The 25751-nt window shown below is 37.5% G+C and overlaps 1 pseudogene; it reads right to left on the reverse strand.

Annotated features, from left to right (window-relative positions):
* Positions 1-18003: 18003 nt before the first annotated feature.
* LOC102470419 (UBX domain-containing protein 6 pseudogene) lies at positions 18004-20797 on the reverse strand (annotated as a pseudogene).
* Positions 20798-25751: the final 4954 nt, after the last annotated feature.

Here is a 25751-nt window from a genome sequence, read left to right on the forward strand (position 1 = left end):
TAGGTTCCTATTTCTATTTCCTTAACAGTCCTAGAATGAACTTTTTCTCCTAGGACCATTTATTGGATAGTAGTCTTGGAAACCAGGATCTGGATGCTAGGTGTGCTTGTTGCTTCTGGAGTTTGCTTCTGGGTCCTCATGGCTTATAGATAAAGGAAATGTATATCTGAATACTAAACTGTATGTGTATATATATATATATATATATATATATATATCCATATTTATACATGTTTTTTTACATAGCCATCTGTGTTGATATTGATTTAAACAAAATTTCACACTGGTATCTCCCATTCTAGTCCACTAACAAAGAGATCATTCTAGCTTCCTCACCTCTTTTATCTGCAAACTTCCACTTCAGTAGTAATAAAGGTGGTTCTCCCATTAATGAACCACTTTTTAAAATTATTTCTTCAATTTTATTATTATTATTGTTTTAATTTGCTATAGGACACATGTGTATTGTATATAGAGACAGAGAGAAAGATATAGGGAAACTGAGAAATGAAGCTGTTAGATCCCGAACTCAAACCATGGTCTGCCATGTGGAAGTCCTCTATTTCCTGGCCCCAATAATCCACTTTTTAATTGTTTACTTCTGGTAAGCATGCTCGAGGGACTTTAGAAAACTTATGGAATGAGAAATTTGAAGAGCATGATGTAGTTTTTTCATAATACATGTTTTCCATTAATTTTGTGAAGACCCCTCATATACTGGTTATCAGAATGCTTAACTCATATCCCCATGGGTAACAGCTTTATTAATTAAAGTAAGATGCTTATGAACAGTTTTTTTTTTCCCTTTGCAGAAGTTTAACAAATACCACTCAACTCAAAATTAACTTGGATGTTCACCTTTTCCCCCTCATTAGAGAAGTTTCACACAGCGATAATGCAGTTAGATTATTCTGTATCTTTCATTAGTACATCTTGGCATCTCCAACTTCTTAGATGATTTTATCATATGAATACATTATGGTTTAGTTTTTGTGTGGTAAAATTCTGTGAGTTTTGACAAAAACACAGTGCTGCCCTGTATTCACTCATTTTACAGAGTTATAAAAGATATTGATGGTTTCACTGCCTCAAAAAGTCTCCCATGACCTACTTCTTTAACCCTTTCTCTTATTCTCCTCACTCCAAGCTTCTAAAACTAACTCATAATTTTTGCCATTGTTGTAGTTTTACCTTTTTGTAATGTCATACAATTGTTCTCATACAGTGTGTACACTTTTATGATCAGCTTTATTCTCTTACAATATATATTTAACATTTGTGTTTATCTTTGTATGGCTTGGTAGCTTGTTTTTTGTAATCACTGATTAATCATCCATGTATGAGTGTACCGCTGGTAATTTAGTCTCCTATTGAAGGACATGTTGGTTTCTTTTCGTCTCAAATTCATTTTCACATTAAAAATTCAATCACTTAGGAACAACTCTGCTGATTTATGCACAAAATCTCTGCCTATTTTAAAGACTATAAAACATAATTGAGAGGAATTAAAGACCTAAATGAAATGAGGGTAGGCCTTGTTCATAGTTTGGCAGTCTAGGCAGTTTAAAGATACTGATTATTTCAGAATAAATCCTTAAATACAATATCGTTCAAATAAAAATCCCAGGAATTTTCAAAGAAATTGATCAGCTCTCTTAAATGTTTACATGAAAATCTGAAGGGCCAAGTATAGCAGCAGTAATCTTGCAGAATGAAGTTGATCCACTTCCACTGCAAATATGAAAATCTACAGCAAATAAGGCAGCACAGTTTTGGCACAAAGATAAAAAGTAGCCTATATAAGAGTAGAATTTTGAATAAAAGTTCCAAAATTATTTAATTACCAGATTTATAACAAAAGTGGGGAAGGGTAGTCTTTTATGTTCTGAGACTGCCTATGCCAATAAGATATCCATGTTGAACAGAAATGAATCTGGATTTCTATTGCATACTATATATAAAAATAATCCCCAGAATGGTTGCAGATCTAAGTAAAGAAGGATACATGAATGTTTTAAAGAGGAGTATAGGATAAAACTTTACTCTCTTGAGGTTAGATTTATTTTATTCAGTGAAAAACACGATATTATCTGTACAGAGCACTACTCAAAAAAGATAGCAGTAATAAACGATGCTACATTAAAGCTGAGAACTTTAGTTAAAGACAGAAATTTAAAGTGAAAATACAGAGGATATAAAGATATTTGTGACATACTGGGTAAAATAATAATATTTACCAGTAATTCCTGAAATCCAATAGGAAAAAAAAAACAGAGATAATTCAGTAGAAAAATGGACAGAAAAAGTAATTAGATACTTTAGAAAATAGAATATTCAAACTGTCAATGAAACTTTGAAACCAGCTGAACCTCATTTACTACTAGACATGTAAATTAAAACTATAACTAGATAGCACTATAAGACCATCAAAATTTTTAAAGTGATAAAGATGGAAAATACCTTTTATTGGAACCAGCAGTTAGCGTAATGGCTATGTCGCTGAACTCCCACGTAGCCGACCATAGTTCGAGTCCTGGACCCGGTGGCTTAAACTCACGCCGGGCGTGTGTGCATGCGTGCCCAAGATCCCGAGAGGAGAACGGAGGAGAAGGGATTGCGGCATGGCCATCCCCCCTGGGGGGTGATTTCTTGCTTTCTATCTCTCTGTCTCTCTCTGCCTTTCTGGCGAGCGCACACACCCTATAGCAAAAACCTCTCAAAAAACAAAAAGAAAGAAAATACCCTTTTTTATCAGCATGTCACTCAAAATTCTTACACTGTGATAGTGCCAGGGTAGAGTGGTACAATTACTGTAAAATCGTCCACTTTTGCTCAAGTTGGCAACTTATGCCTTTTGCACTAACAATTACACTTTTTGATCTTTACCAAAGAAAAATGTGTACAGAAGTTTAAAACGTACACGGGATCAGCAGATGGCATAATGGTTATGTCGTTGGATTCCCACTTAGTCAATGATGGTTTGAGTTCTGGACCCAGTGGCTTAAAACTCACGCTGGGCATGTGGGCATGTGGGTGTGTGGGCGTGTGTGCCTAAGATCCTAAGAGGAGACTGGAGGAGAAGGAATTATGATGTGGCCATCTGGCAAGCACATGTGTCCTATAGCAAAAAATTCTCTCTAAAAAAAATGCATGAGCTTTAGGTTTATAGTGGTCTTATTTTTAATAGGCAGGACTGGAAGCTACTACAAGCACTCTAATCGATAGGTGATGAAGGAAGAAATGTATTCTATCACATAATGGAATTCACAATAGCAACGGGAATAACTGACCTGTGAAATAGTGCTACAATAGGGACAAATTATATATTATAAATACAATATTGAGTGAAAGACACCACACACAAAGAGAAGATGATTCCACTTAAATGAAATGCACAGCAAGCAGTACTAATTGACACTGTTGGCAATCAAGGACTTCTGGGGGATTGTGACTGGAAGACAGTGTGGACTGAGTTTCTGGATACTATTAATATTCTATATCTTATCTAGGTGGGTTTAGTTTGTAACTGTCCACTAAGCTGTGTGCTTAAGAATTACACATTGTCCTTTATTTACATTGTATGTTAAAAATATAAAAACACTTTTTGAATGTTCTTCAAAAAGTTATAGAAAACATGTATTGTGGACACAACAATGTATATATTTTTTTGGCACCAAGATAAATTTGTACATTTATTCCATTTGCCATAAACTTTTTGAAGTGCCCTTATACACAAAAATTACAGTTTTGGTTGAGCTGACCTCACGGTTGTGTACACACAGGTGTCTGGATTCCTGCTACCTTAAGTCCGTAAGCTGTGGCCCTCTCCAGGACCCTGTATGTCCTCTGATCAGCTGCTACCTTTTTTCTGTGTCACTGTATATATCCATATTTATACATGTTTTTTTACATAGCCATCTGTGTTGATATTGATTTAAACAAAATTTCACACTGGTATCTCCCATTCTAGTCCACTAACAAAGAGATCATTCTAGCTTCCTCACCTCTTTTATCTGCAAACTTCCACTTCAGTAGTAATAAAGGTGGTTCTCCCATTAATGAACCACTTTTTAAAAAATAATTATTTCTTCAATTTTATTATTATTATTGTTTTAATTTGCTATAGGACACATGTGTATAGCAGATAGAGACAGAGAGAAAGATATAGGGAAACTGAGAAATGAAGCTGTTAGATCCCGAACTCAAACCATGGTCTGCCATGTGGAAGTCCTCTATTTCCTGGCCCCAATAATCCACTTTTTAATTGTTTACTTCTGGTAAGCATGCTCGAGGGACTTTAGAAAACTTATGGAATGAGAAATTTGAAGAGCATGATGTAGTTTTTTCATAATACATGTTTTCCATTAATTTTGTGAAGACCCCTCATATACTGGTTATCAGAATGCTTAACTCATATCCCCATGGGTAACAGCTTTATTAATTAAAGTAAGATGCTTATGAACAGTTTTTTTTTTCCCTTTGCAGAAGTTTAACAAATACCACTCAACTCAAAATTAACTTGGATGTTCACCTTTTCCCCCTCATTAGAGAAGTTTCACACAGCGATAATGCAGTTAGATTATTCTGTATCTTTCATTAGTACATCTTGGCATCTCCAACTTCTTAGATGATTTTATCATATGAATACATTATGGTTTAGTTTTTGTGTGGTAAAATTCTGTGAGTTTTGACAAAAACACAGTGCTGCCCTGTATTCACTCATTTTACAGAGTTATAAAAGATATTGATGGTTTCACTGCCTCAAAAAGTCTCCCATGACCTACTTCTTTAACCCTTTCTCTTATTCTCCTCACTCCAAGCTTCTAAAACTAACTCATAATTTTTGCCATTGTTGTAGTTTTACCTTTTTGTAATGTCATACAATTGTTCTCATACAGTGTGTACACTTTTATGATCAGCTTTATTCTCTTACAATATATATTTAACATTTGTGTTTATCTTTGTATGGCTTGGTAGCTTGTTTTTTGTAATCACTGATTAATCATCCATGTATGAGTGTACCGCTGGTAATTTAGTCTCCTATTGAAGGACATGTTGGTTTCTTTTCGTCTCAAATTCATTTTCACATTAAAAATTCAATCACTTAGGAACAACTCTGCTGATTTATGCACAAAATCTCTGCCTATTTTAAAGACTATAAAACATAATTGAGAGGAATTAAAGACCTAAATGAAATGAGGGTAGGCCTTGTTCATAGTTTGGCAGTCTAGGCAGTTTAAAGATACTGATTATTTCAGAATAAATCCTTAAATACAATATCGTTCAAATAAAAATCCCAGGAATTTTCAAAGAAATTGATCAGCTCTCTTAAATGTTTACATGAAAATCTGAAGGGCCAAGTATAGCAGCAGTAATCTTGCAGAATGAAGTTGATCCACTTCCACTGCAAATATGAAAATCTACAGCAAATAAGGCAGCACAGTTTTGGCACAAAGATAAAAAGTAGCCTATATAAGAGTAGAATTTTGAATAAAAGTTCCAAAATTATTTAATTACCAGATTTATAACAAAAGTGGGGAAGGGTAGTCTTTTATGTTCTGAGACTGCCTATGCCAATAAGATATCCATGTTGAACAGAAATGAATCTGGATTTCTATTGCATACTATATATAAAAATAATCCCCAGAATGGTTGCAGATCTAAGTAAAGAAGGATACATGAATGTTTTAAAGAGGAGTATAGGATAAAACTTTACTCTCTTGAGGTTAGATTTATTTTATTCAGTGAAAAACACGATATTATCTGTACAGAGCACTACTCAAAAAAGATAGCAGTAATAAACGATGCTACATTAAAGCTGAGAACTTTAGTTAAAGACAGAAATTTAAAGTGAAAATACAGAGGATATAAAGATATTTGTGACATACTGGGTAAAATAATAATATTTACCAGTAATTCCTGAAATCCAATAGGAAAAAAAAAACAGAGATAATTCAGTAGAAAAATGGACAGAAAAAGTAATTAGATACTTTAGAAAATAGAATATTCAAACTGTCAATGAAACTTTGAAACCAGCTGAACCTCATTTACTACTAGACATGTAAATTAAAACTATAACTAGATAGCACTATAAGACCATCAAAATTTTTAAAGTGATAAAGATGGAAAATACCTTTTATTGGAACCAGCAGTTAGCGTAATGGCTATGTCGCTGAACTCCCACGTAGCCGACCATAGTTCGAGTCCTGGACCCGGTGGCTTAAACTCACGCCGGGCGTGTGTGCATGCGTGCCCAAGATCCCGAGAGGAGAACGGAGGAGAAGGGATTGCGGCATGGCCATCCCCCCTGGGGGGTGATTTCTTGCTTTCTATCTCTCTGTCTCTCTCTGCCTTTCTGGCGAGCGCACACACCCTATAGCAAAAACCTCTCAAAAAACAAAAAGAAAGAAAATACCCTTTTTTATCAGCATGTCACTCAAAATTCTTACACTGTGATAGTGCCAGGGTAGAGTGGTACAATTACTGTAAAATCGTCCACTTTTGCTCAAGTTGGCAACTTATGCCTTTTGCACTAACAATTACACTTTTTGATCTTTACCAAAGAAAAATGTGTACAGAAGTTTAAAACGTACACGGGATCAGCAGATGGCATAATGGTTATGTCGTTGGATTCCCACTTAGTCAATGATGGTTTGAGTTCTGGACCCAGTGGCTTAAAACTCACGCTGGGCATGTGGGCATGTGGGTGTGTGGGCGTGTGTGCCTAAGATCCTAAGAGGAGACTGGAGGAGAAGGAATTATGATGTGGCCATCTGGCAAGCACATGTGTCCTATAGCAAAAAATTCTCTCTAAAAAAAATGCATGAGCTTTAGGTTTATAGTGGTCTTATTTTTAATAGGCAGGACTGGAAGCTACTACAAGCACTCTAATCGATAGGTGATGAAGGAAGAAATGTATTCTATCACATAATGGAATTCACAATAGCAACGGGAATAACTGACCTGTGAAATAGTGCTACAATAGGGACAAATTATATATTATAAATACAATATTGAGTGAAAGACACCACACACAAAGAGAAGATGATTCCACTTAAATGAAATGCACAGCAAGCAGTACTAATTGACACTGTTGGCAATCAAGGACTTCTGGGGGATTGTGACTGGAAGACAGTGTGGACTGAGTTTCTGGATACTATTAATATTCTATATCTTATCTAGGTGGGTTTAGTTTGTAACTGTCCACTAAGCTGTGTGCTTAAGAATTACACATTGTCCTTTATTTACATTGTATGTTAAAAATATAAAAACACTTTTTGAATGTTCTTCAAAAAGTTATAGAAAACATGTATTGTGGACACAACAATGTATATATTTTTTTGGCACCAAGATAAATTTGTACATTTATTCCATTTGCCATAAACTTTTTGAAGTGCCCTTATACACAAAAATTACAGTTTTGGTTGAGCTGACCTCACGGTTGTGTACACACAGGTGTCTGGATTCCTGCTACCTTAAGTCCGTAAGCTGTGGCCCTCTCCAGGACCCTGTATGTCCTCTGATCAGCTGCTACCTTTTTTCTGTGTCACTGACTTTCAGTATTTCTTTTCCTGTCTCTCATGCACTTCATCTCTTCTTTAACTGTGCAAATCTTGGAAGAAAATGCATTCCCTTTATGTCCTGAATTTTTTTTTCCACCCACATAGCATCCCATTCTCATTCTTCTTTGTATTCTCCTCTCCATGGGGGAATTTTTTTTTTTTCACATAATAGTTACACATAGATAACCCCAAATGAAGCCATGGTGTTAATAAGGAACTCTAGAACTCTAAGAATTGTCCTGGGGACAGAGAACTAATCTATCCATGATGGAAACTTTGGGATATGACTCCCTTCAAAAAGCATGAAAGAAGTGGATGTAGGCAACATCTGCTTTTAGGTCCCAGTGCTGTCAGATGGAGTCATCCTTCTTTAATAAGTCAAAGCCACTGGAATTTGGGAATGAGTGTGGTTCTAGCTTATGAACTCTATGATTCTTCCAAGTCTTTCCCAATGCCTCTTACTCAAGTTCCCTAGGTTCTAGGCAGTGACAGATGAAAGATGTCCTTCCGCTGAAGCCATGTATCCACACTATGAAATACACATCTTGCTTGGTCTTTGCTAGCACAGTTCACCTTATCCACATCTGTTCATAATACAATGTGTGTTCACCAAAATGCCTGTAATGACACTGCTTTGACTGAATGCTATTTAAAAGCATGCTTTGGAGGGGAAATGCCAGAAATTATGTCTCTTTGGTATTTTAATTTCCTTTTATTATATCTTAGCTATGTACAAGAAGCATACATTAAAAAATGAGGCATTATAGACAACAAATTATTAATAACTGCAACAATATTAAGTGATCCTGTGTCAATGCATTTGGTTCTAACAATGACAAACTTGGGAAAATTTTGAAAAAAAAACCATCTGCTAATATTTTCTCTCAAAATAAAAATTGCAAGTGTGTTTAAAAGATTTATTTTTCTTCCCTTTTCATGCATTTTCTTTCATTAATATACAGAAAGCAAATCTTGTCCTAGACAAAAAGGACAGGAGCTGATGACCTTCTGGTGCTGGATCAGGTTATTCTAGAACAGAGAAGCTGCTCAAAGGGCCACTATACCATATAAGATTTATCTCCTGGCCACTGCTCTTATATTTTTTGGCAGGAAGAGAGAGTCATCAAATGGCTGTTTCATTTTGCCCTTGACCTTTTAAAAAATCTGCATAGTCCTTCTTCAAATGTCGTCTCTACTTGTACATTGTCTTCTGAAATTTTTGAGCTTCTGTCTAGACAGATGTAATAACAGATTGAGAGGCATCAGCGTAACAGTCAGTTCCTTATAGTCTAGAATCAGACATGATTATTTTAAATCCTAGTATTGTTATTTACTAGCTGTGTGACCTCATCAAGTTATCTTGTCATTCTGAACTTCAATTTTCTAAGCTGTAAGATGAATAGATCTAGAGTAATTATTCCAAATAACTACTTTTGGTGTTATATTAACATTACATTAAATCATATCACATATATATTATATGGATTATATGTATTCACAAACTCTTAATAATAATTGTATTATTGCCAGTTTTGGTGGCATTGCATAGTTGGCTTTCCTTAATTTAGAAAGATTCCTCACCCACACATATATTTACCTGCATATCTTTAAGAGCATCATACTTGCTTATTGATTTAACAATATCATTGTAGTATTCAGGGCAACAGAACCAATATGATATAGATAGATAGATGGATAGAGGACAGAGGACTTAGAGAAATTGAGTCGCAAGACTATGAAGCTTAAGTTCCAAAATATGCTATCTGTATATTGGGCAAGGAAAGTTAGTGGTATAATTCAATCTTTGTCTGAAGGCCTCAAAACGAGGGGAGCCAATGATATAACTCAGTCTGAGGCTGAAGGCCTGAGAAACTTGGGGGAGCAAGTGCAAGTTCTGGAGTTTAAAGAACCTAAAGTTCTGATATCCAAGGGCAGAACAAAGGTATTCCAACTCAGGGAGAGGGAAAGAGAAAAGGAATTCCTCTTTCCTCTGTCCTTTTATTCTAACTGGTCTCTCCAGTGAGGATGAATCTTCCTTAGTCCTCTAATTCAAATGCTAATCTCTTCTAGAAACACTCTCACAGACTCCTTTAACCTCGACCACCTACCCCTAATTCCCTTAATCCATTCAAGTTAACACTTGAAAGTAACCATTGCTATCACACTGGAACCCATTTTCTGTTAGTGTGTAAAAGTTACTTACCTATAACATTGTCTTATTTATTGCTCTAATTCAGGTGCCCACTGAGGGCCACACTGTCATTACATGTCAAGGTTAAACTAATTTTAAAACTAATTTAACCTCTCTACCAATCGTATATATGAGGTATTCTCCCAAGGTTACAACAAAATGCATAGGACTTCTGATGCTATGTTTTCACAGCAATTAACTTAAATGAAATTCTGCCTTCTTGTGACTCAGTTTTTAGAGTTCTAGAGCGTATCTGACAGGGAACTGATATTTTTTGTACGACTTTCTACCTTCTTTTTTTTCCTGACTCTTCTGTTATCTATCAATTTTTTCTCTTTCCATTTTGTTCTTGATAATTCCCAAGAATTCAAAATTCTTCTCTGTTTATAATACATTTTCTCCTCTATCCAAAATATTGACAATTTAGCACTCATAATCCCATCCTACCCAATGCAGTTATTAAGCTATTTTTTTATGAATAAAAGACAACTTTTTCCCTGGGAGAATTTCAAGTATCAACTATAAAATAATATCTTATGTTTTCTTTTTTTGGAAAAAATTATGAAATACATCCCCTATAGATAAAAATGAAACTTGAAAAGTGGAAAGACATTGATTTTGTTTTCTAAGTACTCTCAAAGTTTCAAAGTTTAGTTCTCCCTGAGCTAAAATTTATAAGCTTTGTTTAATTCCAAAGGGAATACCAACGTATTTTTATAGAGCCAGAAAGATGATTTCAAAATTGGTATAGAAAAACAAACACAAAAATCATAAGAAAAATATAAAAGAGGAAGAAGGAGCTATGAAAGAGAATTAGCTCTATCAGAAATAAAAATACATAAAATATTCTTTATGAAAGCACTGTAGTATTCACAAGTGAATAGGCAGGACATTGTAGTAGAATGGACTAGATTAAGAATTCAAGATATAGAACCAACTATCTATAAAAACCTATGCAATAAATCTTATAACTCAAATTAATTAATTAAAGATAGATTTTAAAGCAAATAATGGCATAACAATTTCAAAGTACATAATATTAGATCCTGCCCTCACTTTTAACACAAGTAAAGATGTGAATCAAACATAAGGAAAAGCTCTCTTATTAGTGACCAGCAGTTGACGTAATGGCTATGTCGCTGGACTCCCATGTAGTCTGCCACAGTTCAAGTCCCAGACCCAGCGGCTTAAAGTCACGGTGGGTGTGTGTGCGTGCATGCCAAGTTCCTGAGAGGAGAATGGAGGAGAAAGGATTGCGTCATGGCCATTGTCCCTGGGGGGTGATTTCTTGCTTTCTGTCTCTCTGTCTTTCTGGAAGGGCACATGCCCTCTAGCAAAAACCTCTCCAACAACAACAACAACAACAACAAAGCTCTCTTATTATAACTCAAAATCTCGATTCAAAAAAGGATTGGTAAATTTGACTATATAAAATTAAAAGGAAATTTTTTTCATGGCAACAACTTTATAAACAAAAATTAAAAAGAAGTGAAAAGTCAAAAATAAGTTTGTAATATATATCAAAGACAAAGGCTAATGTCCTTAATATAAAAAGAACTTTTAAAAATTGAGAAAAATATAGGGCCAGCAGGTGGCATGGTGGTTAAAGTGCTGGAATTCCCACATGGCCAGCCATGGTTTGAGTCCCGGACCTGGTGGCTTGCTTTCTCACTCTCCCTCTCTCTCTCTCTGTGTCTTTCTCTGGCAAAACTCATTGTAAAAAGTAATATTAACAATAATAATAATAAATAAATAATTCTTTAAAAATTGAGAAAAATATAAGAATATCCTATAGATAAATGGACAACAGAGGCAAAAAAGTAGGCAATAGATGTGATCAGATAATTTACCAAGAAGATATTTAAATGGCCTATAAATATATGTTATGTTCAAATTCAAATTAAAGTTAAATTTGGATACTATTTCTCACCCACCCTACTGGAACAAATCTGAAAGTCAGCTTGGGGAATAAAATTTAGTAATATCTAACAAAACTGTTTGCATTTGTCCCGGGTGACTTTTCTAGGAAGTTCCTCTGAATATATACTCTTAACAATACAAAATTTGTATGCAAACATATTAGCATTATTTGCAGTTGCCAAATATTGAATGTCTCAATATCCATACAGAGAAGAGGAACTGAATAAAGTGTGGTTTACTTAAAATTATTTCCCATCCATTTCTTCTGGCATTTTCCGTGCTTGTTTACTTTGCCTGTTCCTTGTCACAGACATATTTTTCCCTAGTATCAAGGAAAATGAAAAAAAAAACAGTCATTGTTACTGTGTTGCTAAAACCTCATACAATTGATCATTTGTCTTAAAATTTTGCCAGTAATTATCCCTGAACAGATAGATACAACAGCTTCCACAAAATTATATTAAGTTTCTACATATTTACAAAAGCAAATTTTTAAATTTCTCTTTTAAAATTATTTGGGAAAAATGATATTTTATTTCTATCCATTAGAACTGGAAAATTGTTTTCTATTCACTTTTTTTAAAATATGGAAAAAATGAATTTTAAAAAGAATCAAAGTTTTGTCTACACTGCAGTGACTGAGTTAGATCCCACATGCAGACTACTGTTAGAATTCCGGCCATGTTGGCTTGAAAACATACTGACTGCATGTCAGTGCAACTTGAAATCTTGACCAGAAGAAGGAATTTAGTTAAAAGATCATGGCATGACCATGCCACATTGGGGGTCCTTTCTCTCTCTCTGGCCAATGCACACTCGCAATGGCATATTTAAAAAAAAGAAAAAAAAGAGAGAGAGAAAGGAAAAGAAAAAGAAAAGAAATCAGGCCTTCTAATTCATGAACATGAGAAGTTTTTACATTCCTTCATGCCTCTTCTAATTTTGTTCTGCAATGTTTTATAATTTCCACTGCACAACTCCTTTAACACTTTGGTTAAACTAATACCTAGGTAGTACACTATTTTTAATGTTAATATAAATGGAATTTTAAAAAATCATTTACTTTTCAGATTGTTCATTGTTGTATGCAGAAATGCATTTTATTTTTTTAAGTTTTTATCATAGGGTGCATGCACTAGTAGGAGAAAGACAGAGAAGGAAAGTGAGAAATTATCCCTAGGGGTATGACCATGCCATAATCCTTTCTCCTTGAATTTCCTCTTCGGATTTTGGTTCACACACATGTGCCCAGAATGCTTTTCAAACTGCTGGGTCTGGGACTTGAACAGTGGTTGGCCAGGTGGGAGTTCAGCGCTTTAACCACTATGTAATCTGCTGGCCCCACAAAAGAATTTTTTTGTGTTGATTCTGTCTCTTCTTTCTGAATTCATTTATTAATTCTAATAATTTTGTTGGTGGAATTTCCATACACAAAATTATATTATCTGTGAACAGAAACATTTTTACTTCTTACTTTTCACTTAGATGTCTTTTACATATTATCATTTTTTCTTGCCTAGTATTTTGCCTAGAACTTCCAGTACTAAGTTGAACAAAAATGATAAAAACTGGTGCCCTTACCTCATTCTTAAATTTATGTTTATTTATTTATTTATTATCATAATCTTGTTTATATTACATTGAATCACATATAACTTTATAGGGTATTACATTTCTTTTTCCAGAAGGAATACCATGCATATCAGTCAATACAGAGACATTGAAGTCCCCATTTCATTATCTTTCATCATCCAATAGCTTTTCATTTATTCCCGATGATTATGATTATTCCAATTGTTTTTTTAAACAACCACTACCTATAATTTTGCTTGTAAAAAGACTTTACCCAACATGAAATAATTCTCAGACCAACCCAGTTGAGAAAACTATACATGTCATCATCAACAGGTAATAAACCATATCCGTGTCCTACTAATGTCATGCCTCTCTATTTGCTCTCTTGCTATCTTTTTCTATACTCTTCTCTTCTCCCACCCCATTCCACATGCTCTTATCATCGTTAACTATTTTCACTGCTTTTAGGTTATCCAATATTTCGATCTCTACCATAGAGTGTGGATAGTCAGTATATATTAAGTGGATACATACAATATCTTTCTTTCACATCTTGACTTTCTTCACTCAGCAATGGATCCTCCATATCTGACCACTTTCTATCAAATGCCAGGGTCTTGTGTTTTATGGCTAAGTAGTATTCCATAGAATATATGTGCCACATTTTTTCAATCCATTCATCTGTTTGTGGACATTTCGGTTGGTTCCATGTCTTCGTGACTATGAATAATGCTGCAATAAACATTGATATGCAAGTGCTTTTTTCTCCTATCCTTTGGAGTAGATACCCAGAAGTGGGATTGCTGGATCAAATGGTAGTTCTATTTGTAAATCTTTGGGGAACCTCCATATTGTTCTCCACAGGGGCTGAACCAGTTTACATTCCCACCAACAGTGTAGGAGAGTTCTGTTTTCACTACATCCCTGCCAACACTTACCAATTTTTGTATTTTTAATCTTTGCCATTCTTACTGGGGTTAGGTGGTATCTAACTGTGCTTTTTATCTGCATCTCTCTTATGATGAGAGATGTTGAGCATTTCCTCTTATGTTTTTTGGCTGTTCATATGTCTTCCTTAGAGAGATTTTTGTTCAGCTCATTTTTCCATCTTTTAATTGGGTTAATCTTTTTTTTTTTTTTCACGTAAGGTGCTTGAATTCCCTGTGTATTCTGTTTATCAGTCCTTTGTCTGAGGCATAGTTTACAAAAATATTCTCCCATCTGAGGGTTGTCAATTCACACTTGTTACTGTGTGCCCTTTGCTGTACGGAAACGTCTTAGTCTGATACAGTCCAACTTGTCTATTTTAGGGATTATTGCCTGTGCTTTAGAGTCTTATTTAAGAAGTCTTTGCCTACTCCAGTGTTTCTCAGAGTTTCCCCAGCATTTTCTATCAGTAGTTTCTTTGTTTGAGGACTTAGGTTCAGATCTTTGATCCATTTTGAGTTGACTTGTGTTAATGGTAAAAGATGGGAGTTCAGTTTCATCTTTCTGCAGGTGGATACCCAGTTTTTCTATCACCATTTACTAAAGAGGTTTTCCTTTTCCCAATGGATTGACTGATACCCTTTGTCAAAAATCAGTTAGCTGTAAGATTTTAGGGTTATTTCTGGGGTCTCTATTCTATTCCATAGGTCCGCATGTCTGTTTTTGGGCCAATACCATGCTGTTTTGATGGGCACAGCTTTATAGTGTATCTTGAGATCAGGGAGTGATATGTCTCCCACTCCACTCTTCTTGCACAGGATTGATTTGACAATATGAGGTCTTTTATGATTCCAGACAAATTCTTTGATTGTCTTTTCTAGATCTGTGAAGAATATTTCTGGTATTTTGATTGGAATTGCATTAAACATGTAGATTAATTTGGGTAGAATTTCCATTTTGATTACATTAATTCTTCCAAACCAGGAACATGGGATGTCCTTCCACTTTTTTATGTCACTTTCAATATTTTTTAAAATAATTTCATAGCTTTCTTTATAAAAGTCTTTGATATCCTTAGCTTTATCCCTAAGTATTGTATATATCTTATGGTTACAGTGAAAGTGATTCCTTTCTTCAGCTCTACTTCTTTCAACTTGTTGTTCATATATAGACATGCTATAGATTTTTGGATGTTGATTTTGTATCTTGCCACTTTACTTTATTCACTTATTACTTAAGAAGTTTTTTCATGGAGACCTTTGGGTCTTTTAAGTATACCATCATGTCACCTGAGAATAAAGATATTTTCAACTCTTCTTTGCCTATTCAATTGCCGTTTATATTGTTCTCTTCTCTAATTGCATTAGCTAAGACTTCCAGCACAATATTAAAGAGCAGTGGAGAAAGTAGGCAGCCTCGCCTAGTGCCAGTTTTTAGTGGAAAAACTTAATTTTTCCCCATTCAGTATAATGTTAGCTGTAGGTTTTTCATGTAAGGCCCTTGAATTTCCTGTGTATTCTGTTTATCAGCCCTTCCAGGGCCCAGCAGGTGGCATGGTGGTTAAGGTGTTGGAATTCCCACATGGTTGACCATGGTTGAGTTCCAAACTTGGTGGCTTGCTTCTCTCAGTCTCTCTTCCTCTGCAAAACTCATGTGAAAAAATAATAAATAAAATAATTTTAAAAAAAGAGAAATGACCCTTCTATACCAATATTACTGAGGGTCTTAATCATGAAAAGATGTTGTATTTTATTAAATACTTTCTCTGCATCAATCGAAATGATTACATGGTCATTCTTTCTATTAATATGGTGTATTACATTTATGGTCTTACTTATGTTGAACCACCCTTGCATCCCTGGGATAAAGCCTACCTAGTCATGATGAATAATCTCTGTTATATGTTGTTGAATATGATTTGTGAGTATCTTGTTGAGAATTTTTGCATCTGTATTCATCAACGATACTGTAGTTTTCCTTTTTTATCATGTCCTTATGTGTTTTGGGAATGAGGATGATTGAGGCTTCATAAAATGAATTTGGAAGATTTCCCTCCTTTTGAATCTTTAGAAATAATTTGAGTAGAATAGGGGTTAACCGTTCCTTAAAAGTTTTGCAGAATTCAGAAGTGAAACCATCTGGACTTGGGCTTTTCTTTGTCAGGAGGTTATTTATTACTGATTCAATCTCCTTGCTTAGTATGGGTCTATTCAGGTTTTCTATGTCCTCCTGATCCAATCTTGGTAGATTATATGCATGCAGGAATTTGTCCATCTCCTTCAAGTTACCTTGTTTGTTGGCATATAGTCGCTCATAGTATCTTTTAATGATATTTTGTATTTCTACTGTGTTTGTTGTAATGTTGCCTGTTTCATCACATATTTAATTTATCTGGTTTCTTTCTTTCTTTTTCTTTGTCTGTGTAGCCAATGGTATGTCGATCTTGTTAATCTTTACAAAGAACCAGCTTCTGCTTTTATTTATTTTCTGTATGGCTCTTTTGTTTTTTCCTATTTAATTTATTTCTGCTTTAATCTTTATTATTTCTTTTATTTATTTTGTACATTCAATCACATTATTTAGCTTACGAAGTGAACATTTCAGTATATGAACATTTCTCTCCAGTCCAGTTGATCAAAATATCTTCGACAGATTAACACCACACTTCCCCATTCCGTCATTGCTCTGTTCCTGTATCCCACCTCCAAACGTCCTTCCCCAGGCCCCACTCCTCCACACACACCACATCTGGCATTCACACCCATCTCTTGTGTTTGTACATCCTTTAGTCAGTCAGTTTCAGTCATAGAGTTTTCTATGCCTCTGAATCTGTAAAGGCTTGATTTGTGTCCTAACATATGGTCAATCTTTGAAAAGGTTGTATGCTGGGGTGAGAAAAATGTCTATGTTGTGGACTTAGGGTGGAAAGTTCTATAGATATCTATCAAGCCCAATTCATAGTATCATTTAGGTCCTGTATCTCTCTATTAATTTTCTGCCTAGAAGATCCTTCTAAAGGAGATAATGGGGTATTGTGATCTCCAACAATTATAGTGTTTCTCCCTATCTCTCCTTTTAGCTCCAGCAGTCTTTCCTTCACATATTTAGGAGTTCCTGAGTTGGGTGCATAGGTTATGTCTTCTTGCTGGATTACCCCATTTACTATCATATAATGCCCTTCTTTGTCGCTTCTGACAGTCTTTGACTTGAAGTCTATTTTATCTGAAATCAGTATCGCTACTCCAAACCTTTATTGATTTCCATTTGCAAGGAACATCTTTTTCCAGCCCTTCACTTTTAGTCTATGTATTTTTTACCATAAGCTCAGTTTCTTTGTAGGCAACAGCTAGAGGGTTTCTGTTTTCTTATCCATTCAGCCAGTCTGTGTCTCTTAATTGGAGAATTTAGTCCATTGACTTTGGTGTTAGTCTGGATATTTCTGAACCTGTTCCTATCATTAAGTTCATTAAGTGAGCCATTTTCTTGGTTGCTTTTTATTCCCTTATAACTGTCCGTCTGACTTTTTTGTTTTCCTGATATAGCACTCCCTTCAGAACCTTTTGTTTGTTTGTTTGTTTAGGTTTAAACAGCCCATTTATTCGGTGTCACAGTTCAGCAGTAACATCTGTGCTGACGGCCAGTCTCAGCGTCCTGCTGTCACCAGAACCCCAGAGCAAACATGGCCAGCTCTCCGGTCCAGGGACCACGACGTGTCTGTTCTGGAATACCAGAACAGGACCCCAGATCACTGCTTCCACGGCCAGTGGTCGTCTCTTGTGCCCAGGGGGCTATAGAGGGAGGGGCCGAGCGGGGCCAACCCTGCCTTTATTAGGAGAGCTTCTCGATGGCCGACAGCAGCTCGGGCTTCAGAAGGGAGGATGGTTTGGCCCCCGCAGCCCTCATGTCCTCCAGCACCATGGCGTCCCAGGAGAAGGTCAGCAAAGCCGAGGGCCCCAGCCCGCACTCGTTCAAGGCCAGGTCATCGTCCTCCGGCAGCTTCTGCCCGCGGGAGGCCAGCAGCTCGAAGGTCAGCCAGTCACTCTGCAGGGCCTCCCGCATGGAGCCATACAGCTCCTGCAGCAGCTCCCACGCACAGAAGGTCTCCTGCAGGAGGCAGCAGTCTGGCAGGCGCACGCGCAGCAGCGCGTAGACGTACTTGCGCAGCTCCGGCTGCTCCTCCCGCTCCCGCGTGACCTTGGTTTACAGCACACGCTCAGCCTCTCCACCGCTTGGTACCTGAGCCTCTGCTCCCGCTTGATCTCTGCAGTGAGGTTGAAGAAGCCCCCGGGCAGGTCGAACTGCGAGGCCAGGGGCGAGGGCCGGAAGATGCGGCGCTGCGGTTCCAGTGTGGCCCGTATGGGCTCCACACCCAGCAGCTGCTCCTTGTGCCTGTCCAGGCGCTGTACCTGGGCCTGGGCGGCCTCGCTCAGCACGTAGAACTCCTCCCGGCCCTCCTGATCAGAAACCGGAAGCATCACCTTCTGGAACCCGATGGCTTCAAAGAACTCGTGAGTCCCTTCCGGGCAGTGGATATGCTCCAGGGAACACCTTGTTCTGCAGCTTGATCTTCTGGTACTTCTCCTCCCCGGGGTGCAGCTGGATGTTGTCCAGGTACTTGGCGATGGTGTCCACGCCCAGCTTCACCCGGTCCCAGTCTTTGTTGAACATGTGGATCTTCATGACGGAGGCGGCCACTGGGTCCGTTGCAAAGTGCGAGAGGATGGCCTCCTTGATGTGGGCGACCCGCTGGTCCTTCCTCAGGGTGGCCCGGGTCAGAGGGCAGGTGAAGTACACGCCTGGCACCACCAGGTGGGCCAAGCCTTTGTCCTTGGGCCCAGGTACCGGGCCGGTCCCCGCGGCCTCCGGCCCCCGGCTGTTGGTTGCCTCGACCTGAAGCTCTTTTCTCACCTGGTTGCGGATGGAGTCCTGCGACGTGGGGCCCCAGGCCTGGGGCTGCTTCTGTTCCAGCCGTGCCAGGGCAGCGGCGGCCGCCCTCTGTGCCTCATCGGTGGGGCCCGCAGGGCTGCCGGGAGGCCTACTGGCTGGGTTTCCCTCGGGGGTCCCCCCCCCACTCCGTGAACTTCTGGCCTGGTCCCGTGCTCTTGAACTTGATGTCAGCCTTGATCTCTTGGAAGAATTTCTTCAGGGCTGCGGGGCCGCAGGACCCAGGCGGGGTGGGGCCAGCCCCCTTCAGAACATCCTGAAGAGCTGGTCTGGAGTTGGTAAATTCCTTCAGATTTTGTTTATCCAAGAATGTTTTTATTTTTTTTCCCATATGAAAGAGAATCTTGCTGGGTATAGTATTCTTGGTTGAAATTGTTTTTCATTCAACACTTTAACTGTATTTCCCCATTCTTTTCGTGCCTGCGTTGTTTCCACCAAGAGAGGTCTGATGTTAGCCTGATGGAGTGACCTTTTTAAGTAACTTGATGTTTTCCTCTCGCCAACTTTCTTTTGTTGTCTTTGTCTGTTGTTTTTGCCAATCTGGCTATGATGTGCCTTGGAGAGGATCTTCTTGGATTGATTCTACTTGGGGCCCTATGTATTCCTTGGGTCTGGATATTTGAATGCCTTTTTAGGTTTGGAAAGTTTTCTTTCAGGATTTCATGGAATAAATTATCAATGCCCTTATTATTTTCTTCCTCTTCTGGGATACCAGTTATCCAGATGTTGGGGCACTTGATGGTATCCAGCATTCCTCACATATTATCCTCGTTTTTCTTGATTGTTTTCTCAGTCTTCTTGATGCTTTTTTCTAGGTCAGATGTTTTGTCTTCTGCGTTAGAGATTCGATCTTCTGCCTGATCTCATCTACTTTTATTACTTTCAAGGGAGGTTTTTGTTTTCTGGTATCACATTTTTTAGCCCTAGAAATTCCATCTTTTTCTTGTTTAAGGTGTCTATTCCTTCTTTCAAATCATGAAACAACTTCCTCATCTCCTGGAGCTCATTGTCTCTTTTCTCTTCCATCTCAGTTAGTTTGGTCACTACAAATATTCTGAATTCCTTATCTGACATGTCTACAATGTCCATTGTATTGACTGTGGGTGATGTGGGCTTGACAATTTCTCTTGGGGGAGAGGCTTTTTGTTGCTTGCTCATATTTCTTGAGCCTCTGCGATTTTTCCTAGTCATCAGGTGATTTATATGTTCCTTCCTAACTTATTCAAGGTTTCTCTGAGTGTTAAAAGATGTGCAGGATTATAAAATTGGTGATTTCTCTTCTGGTCTGCCTACCTGCTGGTCACCAGTACCATGTACTGTTGTCACTGGTCCTGGGTGACCCAAAGTCCTCTCTGTTTCTAAGGAGTGGTGAGCCTCCAATTGACCCTGTAAGCTTCACCCCAAGAGCAAAGAAAAAATCGTGCCATGTGCTATTAAAAACACTGAAATTCTGAAGAGCCCAAAGGCAAGTGGGGAAGGGATGGAGGATGAGTGATGGGTCCCAGCCATTAGAGCCTGTATCCACAGGCAGCCTGGTGTCCGGCACTGCTGCTGGCTGGGAGTGCAAGTTCATATTAAAGTCCCAAGAAACTAACCTGAAGTCAAAAGTTGAGTAGGAGCAGGGATAAGCCATGGATCCCGGCTGTTAAGGCATCCACAGGCAGCCTTCTTACCTCATTCTTGATCTTATAAAAAAAACTTTCAATTTTTCAGTCATTGAGAGAAATGTATGTGGTTTTGCATATATGATTTTTATTATCCTGAAGGAGTTTCCTTTTGTTGCTAGTTTGTAGAGGGTATATTGTAATGAAAAAGTGATAAACTTTCTCAATTGTTTTGTTTGCATCAATTTTAGATTATGCACTTCTTTTTTTTTTTTTTTAATTCATTCACTTATTTTAATTTGACCAGACACACACACACACACACACACACACACACACACAGAGGGAAAGTGAGAAAGCAAGCTGCCAGGTTTGGGACTCGAACCCTGGTCAGCCATGTGGGGTGTCCAACACCTTAGCCACCATGCCACCTGCTGGTCCCAGAGCTTCTTAAACTGATAATATCAAATAAGTAAAAAGGATGGGGAAAATATTTGCCAATTTTGTATTTGATAAGAGATCAATTTTCATGATAGAGAACTCCTAAAACTTACAACTACGAAAAAACTCCTCAGAAAAACAAAAATTTATTTAAAAATGGTCAAAAGAGATTTATAGACATTTCTCCAAAGAAGACACAAAAGTGGCTAATAAGGTTATGAAATATGTTCCATCTCACTAATTATTAGAAAAATGCACATTAAAAAATACAATGTGATACCTACTATAAAACAAAAACAGGAACCAGCCGTTAGCGCAATGGCTATGTTGCTGGACTCCCACGTAGTCAACCGCGGTTCACGTCCTGGACCTGGTGGCTTAAAACTCAAGCTGGCCGCGTGTGCGTGCGTGCGTGCGTGCCCAAGATCCCAAGAGGAGAATGGAGGAGAATGGATTGAGGCGTGACCATCCCCCCTGGGGGGTGATTTCTCGCTTTCTATCTCTCTGTCTCTCCCTGTCTGTCTGGCGAGCACACACGCCCTATAGAAAAAAAATAAAAACCTTTCAAAAAAAAAAAACAAAAAACGTCAGAATATGACAAGTATTGATAAGGACATGAAGTAATTGGGATTTTTGTGCCCTCTTGGTGGGACTGTATAAAAATCCTTTTAATGGGGACCAGTAGTTAGCGTAATGGCTATGTCGCTGGACTCTCATATAGTCAACCGCAGCTCGAGTCCCAGACCCGGTGGCTGAAACTCACGCCGGGCACGTGTGCATGCGTGTCCAAGATCCCAAGAGAAGAAGGGAGGAGAAGGAATTGCAGCATGGCCATCCCCCTGGGGGGTGATTTTTCGCTTTCTGTCTCTCTGTCTCTCTAGTGAGTGCATGTGCCCTATAGCAAAAACCTCTAGAAAAAAAGAAAAAAAAAAACAACCTTTTAATGGTCACTCACATAATGGCAGACTGAAAAAACAGCAGACATTTTTCAGGTTTACTGTGCCATGCTGGTTGTCCGTTTTTGGTGACTAATAATTTTGTAATCTGTGAGGGAATTGCCAGGATTTGTAGACATAAGAGACTGCTCATCATTGCAGGATATATATGTTCTTTTTCTTTCCTTGTGTAACTTTAAGAAAATTGTTTTAAGAACAAAATAAGGGCATGCTGATAGTGTGTTGGTTAAGGCAGCTGGATCCCACATGGCTGACTCTATGATTTAAGTCTCAGGCCTGGCGTTTTGAAAAACATGCTGGATGCAGTGTGTGTGTGGGCCCAAAATCATTGGAGGAGAATGGAGAAGGGACTGTAATATGACCATTTTCTCTGGGGGGTGATTTCTTACTTTCCCTTTTTCTGTGTTGTCTTTCTCTGGTGAGCACATGCACTTTTTAGCAAAAATCTCTAAATAAATAAATAAATAATAAAATAAAATATGCATTGGCTTGAAGTATGTCAGTATCTGTTCGTTAAATTTGATTTTAGATTTTGACATTTTTAGGAAATGTTGGGATGAAATAGGAACTAAAACATCTCACTTAATTGTTTGATTCCTCCCTCCCCAACTTACTTACTCCAAACCCCTTTATAAATGTTACTTTTAAAAAAATGTGTATGTTTACTATTTTCCTGTCTCTTCTTCACTTTATCCTACTCTCTGACTTTTTAAAAATTATTTTTATTTAGCTTTGTTTATTTGCTTGTTTTTAATTTAACCAGAAAGGTACAGAGTAAGAGAGAGGGGGACAATGAAAAAGCAAGCTTCCAGGTCCAGTATTCGAACCACAATCAGCCATGTGGGAGTCTGGCACCCTTAACCACCACATCACCTGCTGGCTCCCAACTTCTTATTAAAAGTTACTTCTCATGGGGTCAACAGATAGTGTAGCAGTTACATCATTGGACTCCTACATGACAAACTGGGGTTCAAATCCCATACCCAGAGCTTGAAAATCATGCTAGGCACGTGTGCATATGTGCCCGAGATCCTGGAAGGAGAACAGAGAAGCGATTGTGGTGCGGCTGTTTCTGCTTGGGGGTAATTTTTCACTTACCTTCTGTCTCTCTTTCTCTGTCCGGTGAGCGCACATGACCTAAGGCAAAAATTCTCAAAAAAAAAAAAATGAAAAAAAAGAACCAACAACTTCTTATTATATATCCTCAAATGGTCACTCATGTCTCTTTCTTGCCATCCTAGGTCTCCATCAAACCAGTATATAAAAACTTGCATTATGTATGGGAAAATATACATAGAATTGTGCGGCTTTATTCAGCTATACTCTCAAATATATGTAGAGGGGCAAGTAGCATGGATTTATAAATTATAAAGACATCCTTTTTGAGTTGACAGAGGTGGAAATAATGATGCTGTTTCCTAATTCATGACCAAAAAACCTGTTAGAAGACATGAACGATACCCCAGGGATGCCACCACCTGGAAAACCAAGCTTACTCATTATCCAACAGAATATAAAATAATAGGTTTGGGGATGTCTTCTGAGAATTTTGCTAAATGAGATAACAAAGTTATATTTTATAATCATAGCTACTTTAAAGATGTTATAGAAATTACTTGTAAATATATTCTGAGCTGCTAGAAATATCTCTGAACTTTCTGGATGATGCTCAATGAATGAATTATCACTAGATTGTTATAGAGAGGTTTCAAGGATAGGAGAAATGCAGTTATCTTTTCTGAAGCTAATTTAAATCTTAACATTAAATTTTCAATATTCTGTTTCTACACTAAAATTCATAGCATTTCTATGAAATGATTAACAAATTAAAGATTTTCAAATCTATGATCAATCTTTTCCCCAAACACTTAATATTTCCTTTAAATACTGAAAATCACCATTAAGAAGGTTTGAACACATTACTAACCCATTAAATAACATATTCTCCACAAACACAGTGCCCAAGAATCTAGGGAATGTTCTGGTTATAGGTAATAACAATTGTAACCACCATTAGCAAAAATGTTAATTACCTAAACTACAATGTCATCACTAGTTAAGTTTGAAAACTTTCTAGGTGAGCAGTGGTAGGCATGATATGGTGTTACCACAATGTTATGAAGGACCCAAGTTCTTTTTTTAAAAATTATTTATTTTATTTTATTTATTCATTCATTTATTTTTTTAGTTTCACCAGAGAGAGATAGAGGGTGAGAGAGAGAGAGGAAGTGAGAAAGCAAGCCACCAGATTCAGGACTTGAACCCTGGTCGGCCATGTGGGAGTGTCCAGCGCCTTAACCACCACCACACCAGCTGCTGGTCCCAGGACCCAAGTTCTTTCTGAAAGCTCCTCCAGTCATCTCTATGCTGGTGAAATCGCTTCTGACACTAGCAACATAATGACCTCCCCCAAGCATCAATTCCTCACATGGTAAGAATCCAAAACAGGGGGCTGCCAGGTGGCATGGTAGTTGAAGGCACTGGATTCCCACATAACTGACTGTGGTTCGAGTCCCCGACCTGGCAGCTTGCTTTCTCCCTTTCCCTCTTTCTCTCTCTGGTCAAATTACAAAATAATACCAAATGGAATTAAATAGATAAATAAATAAAGAAGCCTAAACAGCAAAACAATGGTAGGAGGAAAATGTGGTTTTCCCTTATGACTGTCATTCATCATCAGGATTTCTAGATGAGTTCAAAGTAGATTGATCCTTAAATTTTATTGATTAGAACTAGGTCAGATAGATTCCTTTAGCGTCAAGAAAGGGGATAAGTATCTTTGTTGTGGTTTTCAGCCTCTACAAATATGTATCCCACCAGAAAGCAAAACTCATAAAATATGACATCTAATTAAAAAATTATGAGGCATGGGGGCCATCAGGTGGCATGGGGGTTAAGGTGCTGGATTCCCATATGATCAACTGAGATTTGAGTCCTGGACCCGGCAGTTTCAAAATCATGCTGAGTGCTTGTGTGTGCATGCCCAAAATCCTGAGAGGAGAACGGAGGGGAAGGGATTATAGCGTAGACACTCCCCTTTGGCAGAGGTTGGGGATGCAACATCTCACTTTCTTCCTCTCTCTCTCTCTCTATTCAGCAAGTACATTCATCCTATAGCAAAAACCTAAAACAAACAAACAAACAAGCAAAAACATGAAAAGTGTCAGTAAAAAAGACCTTAATGAAGTGAAAAATCAATCCACACAGGAGAGAACACTGAGAAATGAAAAGAAATCATAGATTTCTGTTAGGAATTTGTTGGTTGGTATTACAAGAGTTATCATACTTGTTATCTGAAGAATTCAAGGTTGGCTAAAAGAATATAAACAGTACAATATACTATTTCAACTGAGAAAAAGTTACTTCAGTACAGGAAGAAAATCATTTTGCAAAATGAAATATCAAAATTTAATCCTGATAAAAACTCTGAGCTATGTAGGAATAGAAAAAACATTCCTCAACCTGATAGTGCCTTTTGTCTTTTATTATAATTTCTAATTTATACATAATCATTGTACATCTTTTGGAGTACAGTATGTTCTTACTAAGCATGTGTAGAGTGTGAAATAATCAAATTAAGAATATAACGTATATGTCATCTTCAACTGTGAACACTATATTATGTAGTACA

This window comes from Tupaia chinensis, unplaced genomic scaffold (genome assembly GCF_000334495.1).
Source record: "Tupaia chinensis unplaced genomic scaffold, TupChi_1.0 Scaffold144255_1, whole genome shotgun sequence".
Classification (NCBI taxonomy): Eukaryota; Metazoa; Chordata; class Mammalia; order Scandentia; family Tupaiidae; genus Tupaia; species Tupaia belangeri.